Consider the following 13490-nt stretch of genomic DNA (forward strand, 5'->3'; position numbering starts at 1 on the left):
TGTCCAAATCATCCGCTTATCAAAATCTCTTTTAGTGGAAAAAAATACAGGATTCAAAAACCACTACCTACCCAAGGTGTTTAAACACTTACATAGTTTATGGTGAATTCATGTCTTTATTGGATTTGTGTGGCCAGATTTTGGTGGTGGGGGCTACAGGGGTGGCTTCTGTAAGAAGCTGCTAGAAGCTTCCCCCATGTCTGGCAGGGCCAACGTTAGCTTAACCTGGGGCCAACCTGCTCCTGGCTAAGGCTGAGCCCATCAGGAAGGACAGTAATGTCTTTGTAAAAATATATTTAAGGAAAAAAAAAAAAAGAAAGTTCTTGGACAGAGCAACGTCTGTTCTGACAGCAAGTGGAGGAGTGGGAGGTGCTTCAGGTGCTGGAGCTGAGATTCCCCTGCTGGAGCTGTGCCCATGGGGATGCAGAGGTCCACCTGCAGCCTGTGGAGGATCCTCATGCCTGAGCAGGTGGCTGTCTGAGATGAGGCTGTGAACTCACAGGAAGCCTGTGCTGGAGCACGGTTGTGACAGGGACGTTTGGAGAGAGGAGCCCATGCTAGGGCAGGTTGCATGGTGGGACTTGTGCCCTTGTGGGGAACATACTGGAGCAGGCTCTGCCTGAATGGCTGTACCCTGTGGAAGAGAATCCACATTGGAGCAGTTCATGGAGAACTGCTGCCCATGGGATGCACTCAAATTGGAGAAGTTCATGGAGAACTGTCACCCATGAGAGGGACTCCATGTTGGAGCGGGGGAAGGCCCCTTTTCCTTGAGCAGCAGGAGAAACCACAGGTGATGAACTGACCATGGCCCCCATTCCCTGTCTCCCTGTGCCTCCCTGGGGGAGGAGGTAGAACTTGGGAAGAAGAGAAAGGTGGAGGAAAGGCGTTTTTAAGATGTAATTTATTTTCATTATCCTGCTCTGATTTTGTTAGTAATAAATTCAGTTAATATCCCCAGTTTGAGTCTGTTTTGTCTGTGGCGATATTTGATGAGTGATCTCTCCTGGTCCTTATCTCAACCCTTGAAGCTTAGGCTTTGTTTTCATCCCCCTGTCCAGTTGTGGGGAGAAGTGACAAAGTGGCTTTGGTGGACACCTGGCATTCGGCCAGGGTCAACCCACCAAAATATCTTACATCTTCAGGGATATTTGTTTAAAAATCACTAATGGGACAACCTACCACTTAAAAACATCTTTCTAAAGCAGTGCTTTAGACTCTAACACTTTTTCTTTTCTTTTCTTTTCTTTTCTTTTCTTTTCTTTTCTTTTCTTTCCTTTCCTTTCCTTTCCTTTCCTTTCCTTTCCTTTCCTTTCCTTTCCTTTCCTTTCCTTTCCTTTCCTTTCCTTTCCTTTTCTTTCCTTTCCTTTTCTTTCCTTTTCTTTCCTTTTCTTTCCTTTTCTTTCCTTTTCTTTCCTTTTCTTTGCCTTTTTTGAAAAGGCAAATGTTCTTTTAATACTAAACAGTGAAAGAAAGGTCAGTGTTTATTACATCTCTATATTCACGAGCTGTAGCTCTCTAGTCAGGAGTCTTTTATCACAGTTTCCAGAAAATTTGAACAGATGCCTTGATTTTGCTCTGCTATTATGCTAATAAATATTTATCTTGCCTAAAAGTTCACTTGCTTTTCCCACATAATGTTAACTTATGGTTTCCTACAGTGGGATGGGATCTGAAGTGTAGTGGTCTGACAGCTTACCCCTGTTCTCTCTTTTGTTACAGAAAAGGAAAAGCTAAGGTCTGTGGGCTGTGAAGTCAGCATGTTTAGAAATTTTAGTTAATTCGATTAATAAAAAAACCCCTAAACCCCAGTCAGAAGGTTTTGTTCTTTGTGTGATTTTATTTTATATTCTCATTATACTTCTAGAGCCTTCCCTAAATAAAGTACAGATTTTATTTGTGGCAGTTCTTAAACCGCAGGTCTGATAAGGAGCAGCTGAAAGAGCTGGGACTGTTAACCTGGAGAAAAGGACACCCAGAGGGAATCTTACTACTCTCTATAACTGCCTGAAAGGAGGTTGTAGCCCGGTGGGAGTTCATCTCTTCTCCCAGGTAACCAGTAATAGAATGAGAGGAAATGGCTTTATGTTGTGCCAGGGGAGGTTCAGATTGGCTATTTCTTCACTGAAAGGGTTGTCAAGCCCTGGAACAGGCTGCCTGGGGAAGTAGTGGAGTTACCATCCTTGGAGGCACTGAAAGATCTGTAGTTGTGGCACTGAGGGAGATGGCTTAGTGGTAGACTTGGTTGTGCTGGGTTAAGGTTGGACTCAGCGAACTTTGAGGTCTTTACCAACCTAAACAACTCCATGATTCTAACATTTCAAGACCCAGGTACATTGGTAAAAGGTATGATTAACTTGGTCAAATGCTAGAATTGCCTTTTGTTTAAACAAAATCCTACTTATTTGTCATACTTCACTCATGATCCCTTCTCTTTTCAGCAGCTCTGACAGATTTTTCTGTTGGAAAATATCTAATATTGAAGCATTACTCTTAAGAATATGTAATGTGAAAATGAACTCTGTTCTGCCCCTTCCAGAGGGAGAAAACATGCATACTTGCTGTTGGGTATAATATCTGTAGCTATTTTTAATAGACACACTTCTAGTCAGATTGATACATCTTTCCCCCAAATCCCTTACTAATAAAATATGATTTGTGGTGTCTTGCTTGAATACTCTTTTTTTTTTTTTTTTCTCTTTTTCTTTTTTTTTTTTTTCTCTGTTAGTAATCTCTGTTGTAACTTGTGGAGTTTGTCCAAGGCTTTTGTACTAGCAATTCATTATCCCAGCTGAGATCTTGGGGAGTGTGAAAACAAGATTGGATTAAACTGACCTAGATGCATGTGTGAACTTGATGAGATGCACTCAAAGCAGTTATTAAAAGTCAGGAGGTAAATTTGTCTAGTGATACATTCTTAGTTATGTAAAACAAAGTATGTAGCTGAGATGTTCTACACTTGCAGTTAGAGCAAAGATTAACAGAAGCAGAGGCTGCTCCTTTGGGTTCCTCTCCTGCTGCTAGGTCACTTTTCACTTGAAAAAACTGTAGCACCTGCTGTTTCAACTATTTCAGTTGAGCTTCAGCACAACACTATCTTTTGGGGGAGTGAAGATAGTGTACAAATGACTTGTATAAACTTGAATTCTTCCAGCAGGCAGGAAATCTTGAGTGCCCACCACAGTTTTTATATTCTGATTGTGATTGAAATGTATTAATAACTTTATTATGAGACTGTCCCAGCCTGTTCTATGCTCCTCAGTTTTACCAATAACAGTTGCAGTTGTCAGGGCAGCCTTTCATACACACATCCATTTCATGGGGAAAGCAGATCTCAGTGTAAAATTGCAACACTTTTTACAGTGATGCAATATACCTATCACCATCTATGTGCTCATGTGCCCACACAAAAAAAATATGTGTAAGCAAGCAATTAAATTTCTGTTGCAGGACAGCTGAAGGGCAAAGCCTTAACCAAGGTTTGCACCTGAAAGAATTGCACAACTGGCCCTTGCTCCTGAACTTCTTAAAACAATACTTTTTTTTACATCCCTTGCTTGATTTACCATGTCTGCTTAAAAATCAAAGCAAATACATGATGCCTTGTTGGGTACAAGTGGATAGGGGAACCAATAGGTTATTCACTTGCAGAGGTGAAAGAAAACCTAACACTTGGTACAACCTTTGATGTAATGCTTCCCTGGAGATGATGCCTTACCAGTGTGCTAGCAGGAGTGTCTCAGTGGTGTTGTTTGTCCCTGCTCCCTCTTGGTTTGGAAGTATTGTCCAGTTTCTGAGAGGACATGGGTGGCTGGATCCAAAGAGATAGCACTAGCAAAGCCACGTGTTCCAGCTGCTCTGGGAGGGGGCACTCCATTTCTCTTGGGCTACTGAAAGGGAAAACCACTGCAAACTTAGTTATAAACTTCTGCCAGGAAAGAAAAAGCTGTGTGATCTGTGAATGGGGACTCCAACATTGAGCAGCACTGTCCAGACTAGAGGCCAGTCCAATGTAAGCTAGCAACACCTACTTCAGGTGCCTGCTATCTTTGTGTTCTGCTGGCTGCTTCATGGGTTGGAATTTAATCTTTTTAATCCATATGAGTCTTCTAGTGAACAGTCCAAGAGGCCTCCAGCTATGCCCCCACTCCGCATATTGTTTTTGCTGCAGAAGACCAAAAGACACATGCTGTGCAGAGCCAGGGTCCCGCTATTGTGCAAGGAAGCCCTGTGACAAAGCAACCCAGTGCAACAGTGTAGATTTGTAGGATTTTAATGTTTGGCAAAGGCAAGTATTTTTCCTCTTTCATTCTCTGCCTGTCTCTGAAAAATGGTGATGGTATCAGAACAGGAGAACTGACTTGAAAATCCCAAATAGTACTGTGAAAGTGTTCAAGTGTTAAAGGAGAGTCATCAGGATATACTAAAATCAGTAACCAAAGATGAAAACGGTCCTTTTTACACTCCAAATAATCCTTTCAGATTTTACTAGGCTTCAGAAATAAAGAATATTAGATTAAGCATAATATTTAGTCTGAAACAGTGCAGTATATGATAATAACTGATAAAGTAATACTAGGAAGAGTAGTTTAGAAAATATGAGTAGCTATGCAGATAGCATACAGCAGTATAGTCTTATGAATAGAAAGCCAAATGACCAAGAAAAAATGAGCTATTTTCACAAGCAAAAAGAGAGCACTACTCTAGTGTGGCATCCTCCTTGGGCTATGGGTGGATGTCTGCTCCATTACGGACTTCCATGGGCTGCAGGGGCACAGTTGCCTCACCATGGCCTTCATCACAGAGACTGCAAGGCAATCTCACCTCCGGCACCTGGAGCACCTCCTCGCCCCTCCTTCCTCATGCACTGGTGTCCACACAGCTGCTCCTCTCACATATCCTCACTCCTCTCTCCACTTGCAGTTGCAGGATTTTTTGCCCCTTTTTAACTTATCCCAGTGATGCCACCACCATCACCGCTGGGTTCAGTCTTGGCCAGTGATAAGTCTGTACTGGAGCTGGCTGGCATTGGTTCTGTTGGACATGGGAGAAGCCTCTGGCAGCTTCTCACAAAAGCCACCCCTGTAGCCCCCCTATTACCAAAATGTTGCCCTGCAAACCTGATAAAATATTTGAATTTATAAAAGTTCAAAATAAAACACTAACATGGCACTTGTAGGAAAAGTCTTTTGTCAATTGCTTTAAGTGGTTTTCCTAAACTGAAATTGCCATGCAATGTAGACATTCCAGACATCAGTGAACAATATGATATAATTACTACTCTTTAAATGGTTACTATTAAAAGTAAAAAACCCCAAAGTAATTGTACTTTGTTTCCTAATTCTTCATACTAGATGAATTGTCATTACAACAGCTTTTAATTTCAATTCAAAGCAGACAAAACAAACTCCTTTGCAGATGCAACCCCATCTGCTACTGTGGCTAAACCTCAGAGATCTTCTTGAATATTCTTGTTTCTGCATCAGATCAAAAAAAGATAAATTGCAAGTAACAATGCGGATGACAAACCATGCCTTATTTTTCCTCGAGTAATACTGTCATCTTCTGCCACTTCGTGTCTTCATTAACACTAGGCTAATTAGAAACATGAAATGATTATCTAACATTTTCTTACATATAAAATCCAGTCTAACACTGTTCTCAATTGTCTTATTGTGGCTCTGCACAGATGTGAGCTTACTGGGTACCTATTGCATCATAGTTTCCAGTCCCCTCTAAGCACTGCCTAGAGCAGAAATTGTTACTCATAGCAGCAAATTCAAAGACAGTCCTCTCTTCTAGCTCAGGGACCCTGGAAGCAGACAAGAATGCACCCCCAAACAAGCATGAATAAATTACCAACAGAGCTCTGCACCAGACATCTGTGTCTGTGTTGTGCAACACGTAGAACAACATGGAGTGCTAACCTTCCTGCTCATGATCCTCTTTTGGAAGTTTTTTGTCTGTTTCTGGGAAATAGGTCAATACAAATGTACGAAGTGGATGCCTCCAGCAGCTGGGCTCAGGCACCCAGAGTGCCCAGAAGCTGCCCTTGGATGTCAGTCTCCCCCGTCACTGGCACTCGGATCCACCAGCCCATGCATACATGGAGACACAATTTGAATCCACTATTAACTGTCGTGAGACACAGAGGGCATCAAGCAAGAGGCCCTGGGTCCTCAACCTCCACAGCTGACACCACTTGGAAATGCAAAATTCCGAGAGGCCTGCAGCTCCATCTCTGCTGCTGGTATATTTAGTCTGTCCTTGTCTCAGATTTTTACTAAACAACTTCAGTTAAAACAAACAAACAAAAAACAACACCCAGAAAAATAATCCATTCAATGATTTATTCATGCAACATTGTTTTACACACAGTGAATTAATGGACTATCTCATGAACTGATAATAAGAGAGGTTCCTGGAGAGTTTCCTGTGGAGAAAAGATTGCTTACCTAGAGCAAAGTTTTACTTTGGGGTGGGGTTTTTTGTGTTTTGGTTTGTTTGTTTTTTTTTGGGGGGGGGGTTGTTTGTTTGTTTGTTTGGGTTTTGGCTTGTGTTTTTTGGTTTTTCTTTTAATAATGTTGAAACTCTTTATCATAGAATTGTTTGTGTTTGTGCTGGTGAATTCTTTGCAAAGCACTGTTTATAAGAGGAGCAGAAAGGGAAATGCTGGTACTGACCAGAAAAGATGGGTTCTGCATTTATTAGTTATTTGCAACTTAAATATGTTCTAAAGTAGATGGCTGTAGCATAAGATGTAGGGGAAAATACACAATACAAATCTCAGCTCTATTGTTTATAGAGATTGTTTTCCATAACACCATATTTTTCAGCCTAGGAACATATATCTCAAAAAAGCATTTTAGACAACAGCCTTTGAATGGACTTTCATTTTAAGTAAACCAGTTTCCTGAAAAGCTCTCCACTAAGGATTTGGAATGGAATGTCATGAAGACTACAGGTAATTTTTGTTTCCAGGGACAAGGCCCCCTATCTTTGTTAGCCTCTGTACAGATTCTTCCAGAGAAACATACTGCCTTTTCCTACTCTTTGTCCAACAGCAAGGCCAGCTGTTTGGCAGCAAGGCTGGGCATTCAGCCAGAGCTCTACTTGATCTAGAAAAGGTTTTATCTTTCCTAATATATACTGCAAATATTTTGTTCTAGCAGGTCCATTTCAAAACTTTCCAGGATGATAGATGAGATCTGCCCTGAGACATCATAGACCATTTCTCCTTCCTTGTGGGTAACTGCAGATGTAATTCCTGTGACATCAAAACATTTTGTCCGTAATTCTTGCTGGCTTCCATGTGGCTCAAACATGAGAGTTCAAACTGAATGAGAGAGTTTAAAGCAGGCCCAGCAAAGAATTATGCTACACAGTAAAAATGTCAAGAAATTGTTATTTGCAGAGAGTTGAGGCAGAGCTATCTATCCGATAAATGGTATAATCAAGGTCAAACCACTTCCACCCTGTCTCCTAGCCCTATGCCAGAGCCATTGCCAGCAGTAACAGATGGTTTCCAGGCCACCACCAGGCAATAGAATCTTTATGGCAAAGCCAAGCAGTGTATGGTTAACTGTAACAAGTCCTCAACAAGAAACACACCACACTCAGGGCAGAGAAAGGATTTCACTTGTCACAAAGATACTGAAAGCAGAAGAAAGCTGGAAGAAATACAGGGCAAAAGGTGAAAAAGCTTCAGGACAGATCCTTGTATGTTCCCCTGTTTAGCCATAACTGATCCAGCTCAAGGGAAGACTCTGTAGGGGTCTGCACTTCACAGCCAAGAGTCAGCCATACATTTATGTGATGGAACTCCTGAAGTAGCATGAGGTACAGACTGATACTGTGTATGGTTCCCAAAGGTAAGTAATGGAAGAGACCAAGGGAAGGTCCCCACTAGAGGGCAGAGGGACTAATCAGTCTACACAAACAAGGAACTGTAAGAGGATGACCGTATCATGTAAGAATTGGCCGAAGCCCTGACACAACACCCTATGAGAACATTACTCTCAGAAAGGATCACCTCAGGACAGTATGACCTACACCATCAACAAGGGAAGGGATCAACAGAAGCATTTAAAATAGAATGGCAACAAAGTTGTCAGAGAAGCATTTTTCAACCACTAAGTGATATAGCATGCAGCTGGAAAGGGCAGCAGCATGGCTATATGCTCAAAATCACTGCTGTGGAGTTGTCTGTATGGCCAGCATGATTAACTGACAGTATATGAACTGAGAAATAACATGCAGAAATTGCAAAAGAGATTTATTCAATGCATTTTGTTTCTCTCGCCATGCAGGACTTGTTGGCAGTACCAATCTTAACTTCCTGCACCTGTAGCCACATGGCTTCACCAGGTTCTGAGATAATCCTAGAAAGACTAGTGTTTACATTGTGTTAATTACTGTCACCTTCTGAGTATATGATCAAGAGATCATTTTCATCCAACAAAAATAAGTCTCATGGAGCATGTCTGTCACTGCCTCATGAGAAACCAGCTGGGATAAACTTCACAGCTGTCACCAGGCAACTCTGAATAAGAAAACAGCTACACTCTGGTGATGAAAAGAGTCCCACCAGGTCCCACCAGGCAGGCATGGAACCACAGCATGTCTTGTGTCCAAATTAACTTGTTCCCCGTGAGAAGGAGGTCCATGCATCCTTTCTACCATATTGAAAGGAAAAAGCTGAATTTTATGTTTCTGTGTGCAGAATGAATACCTATCTGCTTGATGGCATCAGGCAATACCACACCATGAGCTCTGCAGGAGATTCTGCAAGTAAAGCCTATCCCATTGCGAGTGTCATCTGTCAGCAACTATGGCAAAGATCTTCAATTTGAGCTGTAGTACTGGATGGAGACTACTCCAAGTCAGGCTCCTGTCTGCAGGGCTGTGAGACCTCTCACTCAGCTGAGAAGAACTAGAATCATCAATGAACTGCCTGGACACCAGGACTCAGTGGAGTGGATCACCAGCCTGTGAAGACTGACTGCAGGAGCCTGGAGCTGTTTCCAGGCTTCTGGATGCTTTGAGCCAGTGGTGAATTTGAGGCATGGGTAAAAGCAAACCTGTCCCATCACAAAGCTGCATGGGAGCTTCAGCTTGGCACACGGCAGCAGGAATGGCAGCCTCTCCTTGCTCTGACCCATGACCTCCCTGGAGGGAATAACAGATACTCTGCTATCTTAAACTAAGCACAGCAACCTCAGGCAATCAGAAATCCTAATCTGTTTCAATGCTGACATTTAATTCTTCCTTCCTCATGCCTTTTCTGCTCTCACCACAATAAATGAATGTTGTTTCTTCAATGTTACCTGCATGTCCATAGAGCTCATGAGCCCAGGAGCTCAGAGGCATAGACTTACTGTGAAGCCCATGTTTGCTGAGATTAGAGACTGATACTATGAACAGACTCCTTAACTCAGTTTGCATGGCTGTGGAATGTAAACTGCCATTGCAGGTAACTATCCTGTTCTCTGTGCTGGGTTCTGCCCTTGGATCACAACAACCCCCTGCAGCACTGGAGACTGGGGGAAGAGTGGCTGGAAAGCTGTCCATTGGAAAAGGCCCTGGGGGTAGTGGTTAACAGTCAGCTGATCATGAGCCAAAGTGTGTCCAGGTGGCCAAGAAGGCCAATGGCATCCTGGCCTGTATCAGCAATAGTGTGGCCAGCAAGACCAGGGCAGTGATCCTCACCCTCTGCTTGGCACTGGGACACTGGTGAGTACTCAAATCCTATGCTCAGTTCTGGGCCCCTCACTACAAGAAGGACATTGAGATGCTGGAGCAAGTCCAGAGAATGGGGAAGGGTTTGGAGCACAATTCTGATAAGGAGCATCTGAGGGAGCTGGAACTATTAACCCTGAGAAAAAGAGGCTCAGGGGTGACCTTATCACTCTCGACAACTGCCTGAAAGGAGGCTGTAGCCAGGTGGGAGTTGGTCTTTCCTCCCAGGTAATAAGTTACAGAGCAAGAGGAAATGGCCTTGATCTGCACCAGGGAAGGTTTAGATTGGTTGTTAGGAAAAATTTCTTCACTGAAAAGCTTGTTCTATTGGCACAGACTGCCTGGGGAACTGGTAGAGTCACCAGAGGTTGACTCCCTGAAGGGATCCTGGAAGTATTTAAAAGATGTGTAGATGTGGCAGTTAGGGACACAGTTTAGTGGTGGACCTGGCAGTGCTGGGTTAAAGGTTGGACTCAGTGTTCTACCAGGTCTTTTCCAATCTAAACAGTTCTGTGATTCACTGCTGATACAGACAGGAGATACTGGCACTGCCATCACAAGGGGGGTTTGGAATGCCCAGGCATGTTCTGTTCATCTACAGCAGCCTTCAGGATCCCAAAGGCATGTCTGTTGGACTGCATGTGTGTAAGGTCCCAAGGTGAAATGGTACTGACAAGCTGAAGAAGTCCTGGAGAAGTCCATGCACTGGAAAGAACTAATGGTGAGGCTGGATTTTATTTCTCAAGGAAGGCAGAGAAAGTTGTAAAGTGCTATACTCTTCCAGTATTGAACCACAGGATAGGACCCATAGGAGGATTTGGTGCAAGAAAGTTGGAGTGCTGGTAGAAAGTCTGGAGGAGAGGTGCCTGAACACTCTTCTGGTTCTCGGCCTTGATTTTAGGTCCTTCAAAGAACAAATGGACATGTGTGTGCTGTCTAATGAGCCTTCACTCTGACAGTTTTTCTGGCCCCCTGGCCAACACCTGCATCTGTCCACTCCACCTCTTTTGCTCCCCTTATTCCTAGTCCAGCTATTTCTCTACATCAGATAAAACTGTCAGCCATGTTCTCTTACTGATGCATGCTTTTCCTATCTTTGTTCCTATACTCATTCTAAAAGACCAGCTAAACCATATTATTCTTTCTTATCAGTCCCTATCTAATCTATCCTACAGCTGCTGCACATCAACTTTAGCTAAAAACCCTGACAAAAAAATCTTACTCTCCTTTGATCTTCTGTACTTCTCTGCTAACTTATCCACGGCCCAGTGCAAGCACAGATCAGGTCAGCACTTTTATTTCAGCAAAAAGCTGTTTCTCTTCTGGAAATCTTCTGCCTGAGAGGTCCAAGTGATATAGTTGTGGCCCAAGAACAGAGTTCTTTTTAAAATTTTTAAAGTTAAAAATAATAGCTTTGAAGGTGGAGATGCAGGACATAGATATATCTAAGGAGAGGGAGGTACATTGCAATAGAGCAGTTTCTATTTAAAGAGTGAACGCATATAGGTATGTGCCTGTGCTGCCTATAGCTGAGGACCAGTGGGCAGGATGAACCAATGAGAAATACTTAGGCAGTTGACCATGCAAGATAAATTGTCTACTCAAAATCTGTACAAGATCAAACATGGCTTTGATCTAGCATGGAATCTAATAAAAGTGGGCTACATCTTTCACAATGATAGTTTTTGCTGACACCTGACGTAACCTTAATTCTATCCACAGTTGTTTTGCTAAGCATAAATGATCCTTCCAGGTTTAGTACAGAAGCAGCTGGTGCCGTCTGATTGCCATGTCAATACGGCAGATCAGGGTTCCAGGGCACATCCTCACTTAGTGACTTCTACATCAGCTTTCTCACAGCTTGTCCCCCCGTGCTCTCCCCAACAGAAAGCTTACACCCATCAGATATGAAGAAAGAATTTTTATTCTAATGTTTTTCCTAGGAGGAACAATGCATTACTCATAGATTCTTCTCCTAGAAGATAGTCTAGCCAGATCTACTTTTTCCTTCCATACTAGTGTACGTGCAACCACGCTGTGAGTTGGGATCCCTCCCCTCTGCCAGGATTCACACAACACGTTCTGCATGCCCTCAGCTGTCCTCCACAGCAGCCTGGAGAGTGACAACTTAAAGATGATCCTGGGACCACCTAGGTTGCAAACACAAGTAAGGCAGGAATCCTGACCAGTTTATTCCTATGAACTTTCATGAGAGTCTCCTTAATTCTCAACCTGTCATTCAAAGGCAAGCTACCCTTGTGACAAAAGCAACTCTCTCCTTTTGGGGCTCTCTGGCTCAGGGCCCTGTGTTAACCAGCACAGGAAGACAAAGCATCTGATTTCATACAACTCTTTCGATCCCACTTAGAAAAATACTTTCAAAAGCTTTATAAATATTTAGCATAAACTTCATTTGTTTAAGATCTCTCTCATAGACTATTTTCTGCAGCTAAAATTATTGTTAAAACCCACCTTATGCTTGTTATCACAATTTAATTTCACGTCTAAATAAAGCTTTGAAGAAAGAAAGTCTGTGAGATTTGTCTTCAATTAATGTTACTACTGGCAGAACATCCTCTTTTATGAAAAGTGACAAGTCTCAAAGGCTGAATTCCTAATCCCTGAGTTAAAAAACAAACCTTCTAAAACCTGTATGCTCCCAAATCTTCTCTAAATTATTAAAGGAAACAAAACGGAACACTAGAACAACTTTAAAACTTTCATAGACATCCTTGATACAGAAGAATTAATATTTCACCGAATACAGTAAAAATATGTAGTATGCTAAGTATTTAATTACTGTGTAACAAGCTAAGATAAACATTTATAATAAAGCAGACTTTTGAAAGTAATCCCTAACAGAGTCCCAAATATGGCAATGGAAACAGACTGTGGGAATGTTGAGGAGGCACCTTTACCTTGCTCCTGTAGTAGTATTGCACATGCATACCATGCATAGAGTGATGAAAGGTCTCCAAGGCAGAGTTCCCCCTAGAAGTGTTGACACACATCCCGCAGTGTGAGGCAAGAATCACATGCACCTGTCCGTGCACCCTCTCCCACTGTGATGCCACCCTGAACGCAAAGAGAACGGAATGGCTTGTGAACCGCCTCCCACACTTTCTCCATTTACCACACAGCTATTTTATGTAGGCAGCTAGAGAAGGATTTTCATGTGCATGAACATGCCTGGCTGGAAGCTGCAGCTGTTCAGCTGCTGATTTATGATGTGTTCAGTTTCTGTGGCACAGGGCTGGCAACCCTTGTAAGAGCAAGGAAGACAGGGTGGGAAGAGGAGATGGCTGGTGGTTGACAGCTGTTTCAGGCTCTGTACTTAATTGGCTCTGAATATACCTCAACAACCTAAATTTGGCTGATGCTTACTGTTCATCAGAAGAAGACAGAGCCTTGAAGAGAGGAAGGACTGAGCCAAGTAGAAGATTTAAGGGAGAAAATATAGCATGATTTAAGCCTGTTCAGGGTTACTCATGCCCAGCCTTCTTTAATGGGAGACACAAGCCATTTTGAAGAAGGTAAAAGCCCATATTTCCAAACAACAGATTAAAAGATTGCCCCAAATCATACCTTGTAAGAACGAGAAACTGGTGTTCTGGATTTCTACTTGTCTCCCTATTGTGATCAGCTACATTTGAGATATGAAAATTGTATCTCCACTCTTCCATTCAGGAATGTGTTTACTGAGAAAAAAAAAGTGATGATAGTGCAGCTTAGGAAACTGTCTCCCTGTTACA

Source organism: Chamaea fasciata, unplaced genomic scaffold (genome assembly GCF_029207755.1).
Source record: "Chamaea fasciata isolate MVZ Bird 193981 ecotype frontalis unplaced genomic scaffold, bChaFas1.0.hap1 SCAF_1, whole genome shotgun sequence".
NCBI classification, from domain to species: Eukaryota; Metazoa; Chordata; class Aves; order Passeriformes; family Sylviidae; genus Chamaea; species Chamaea fasciata.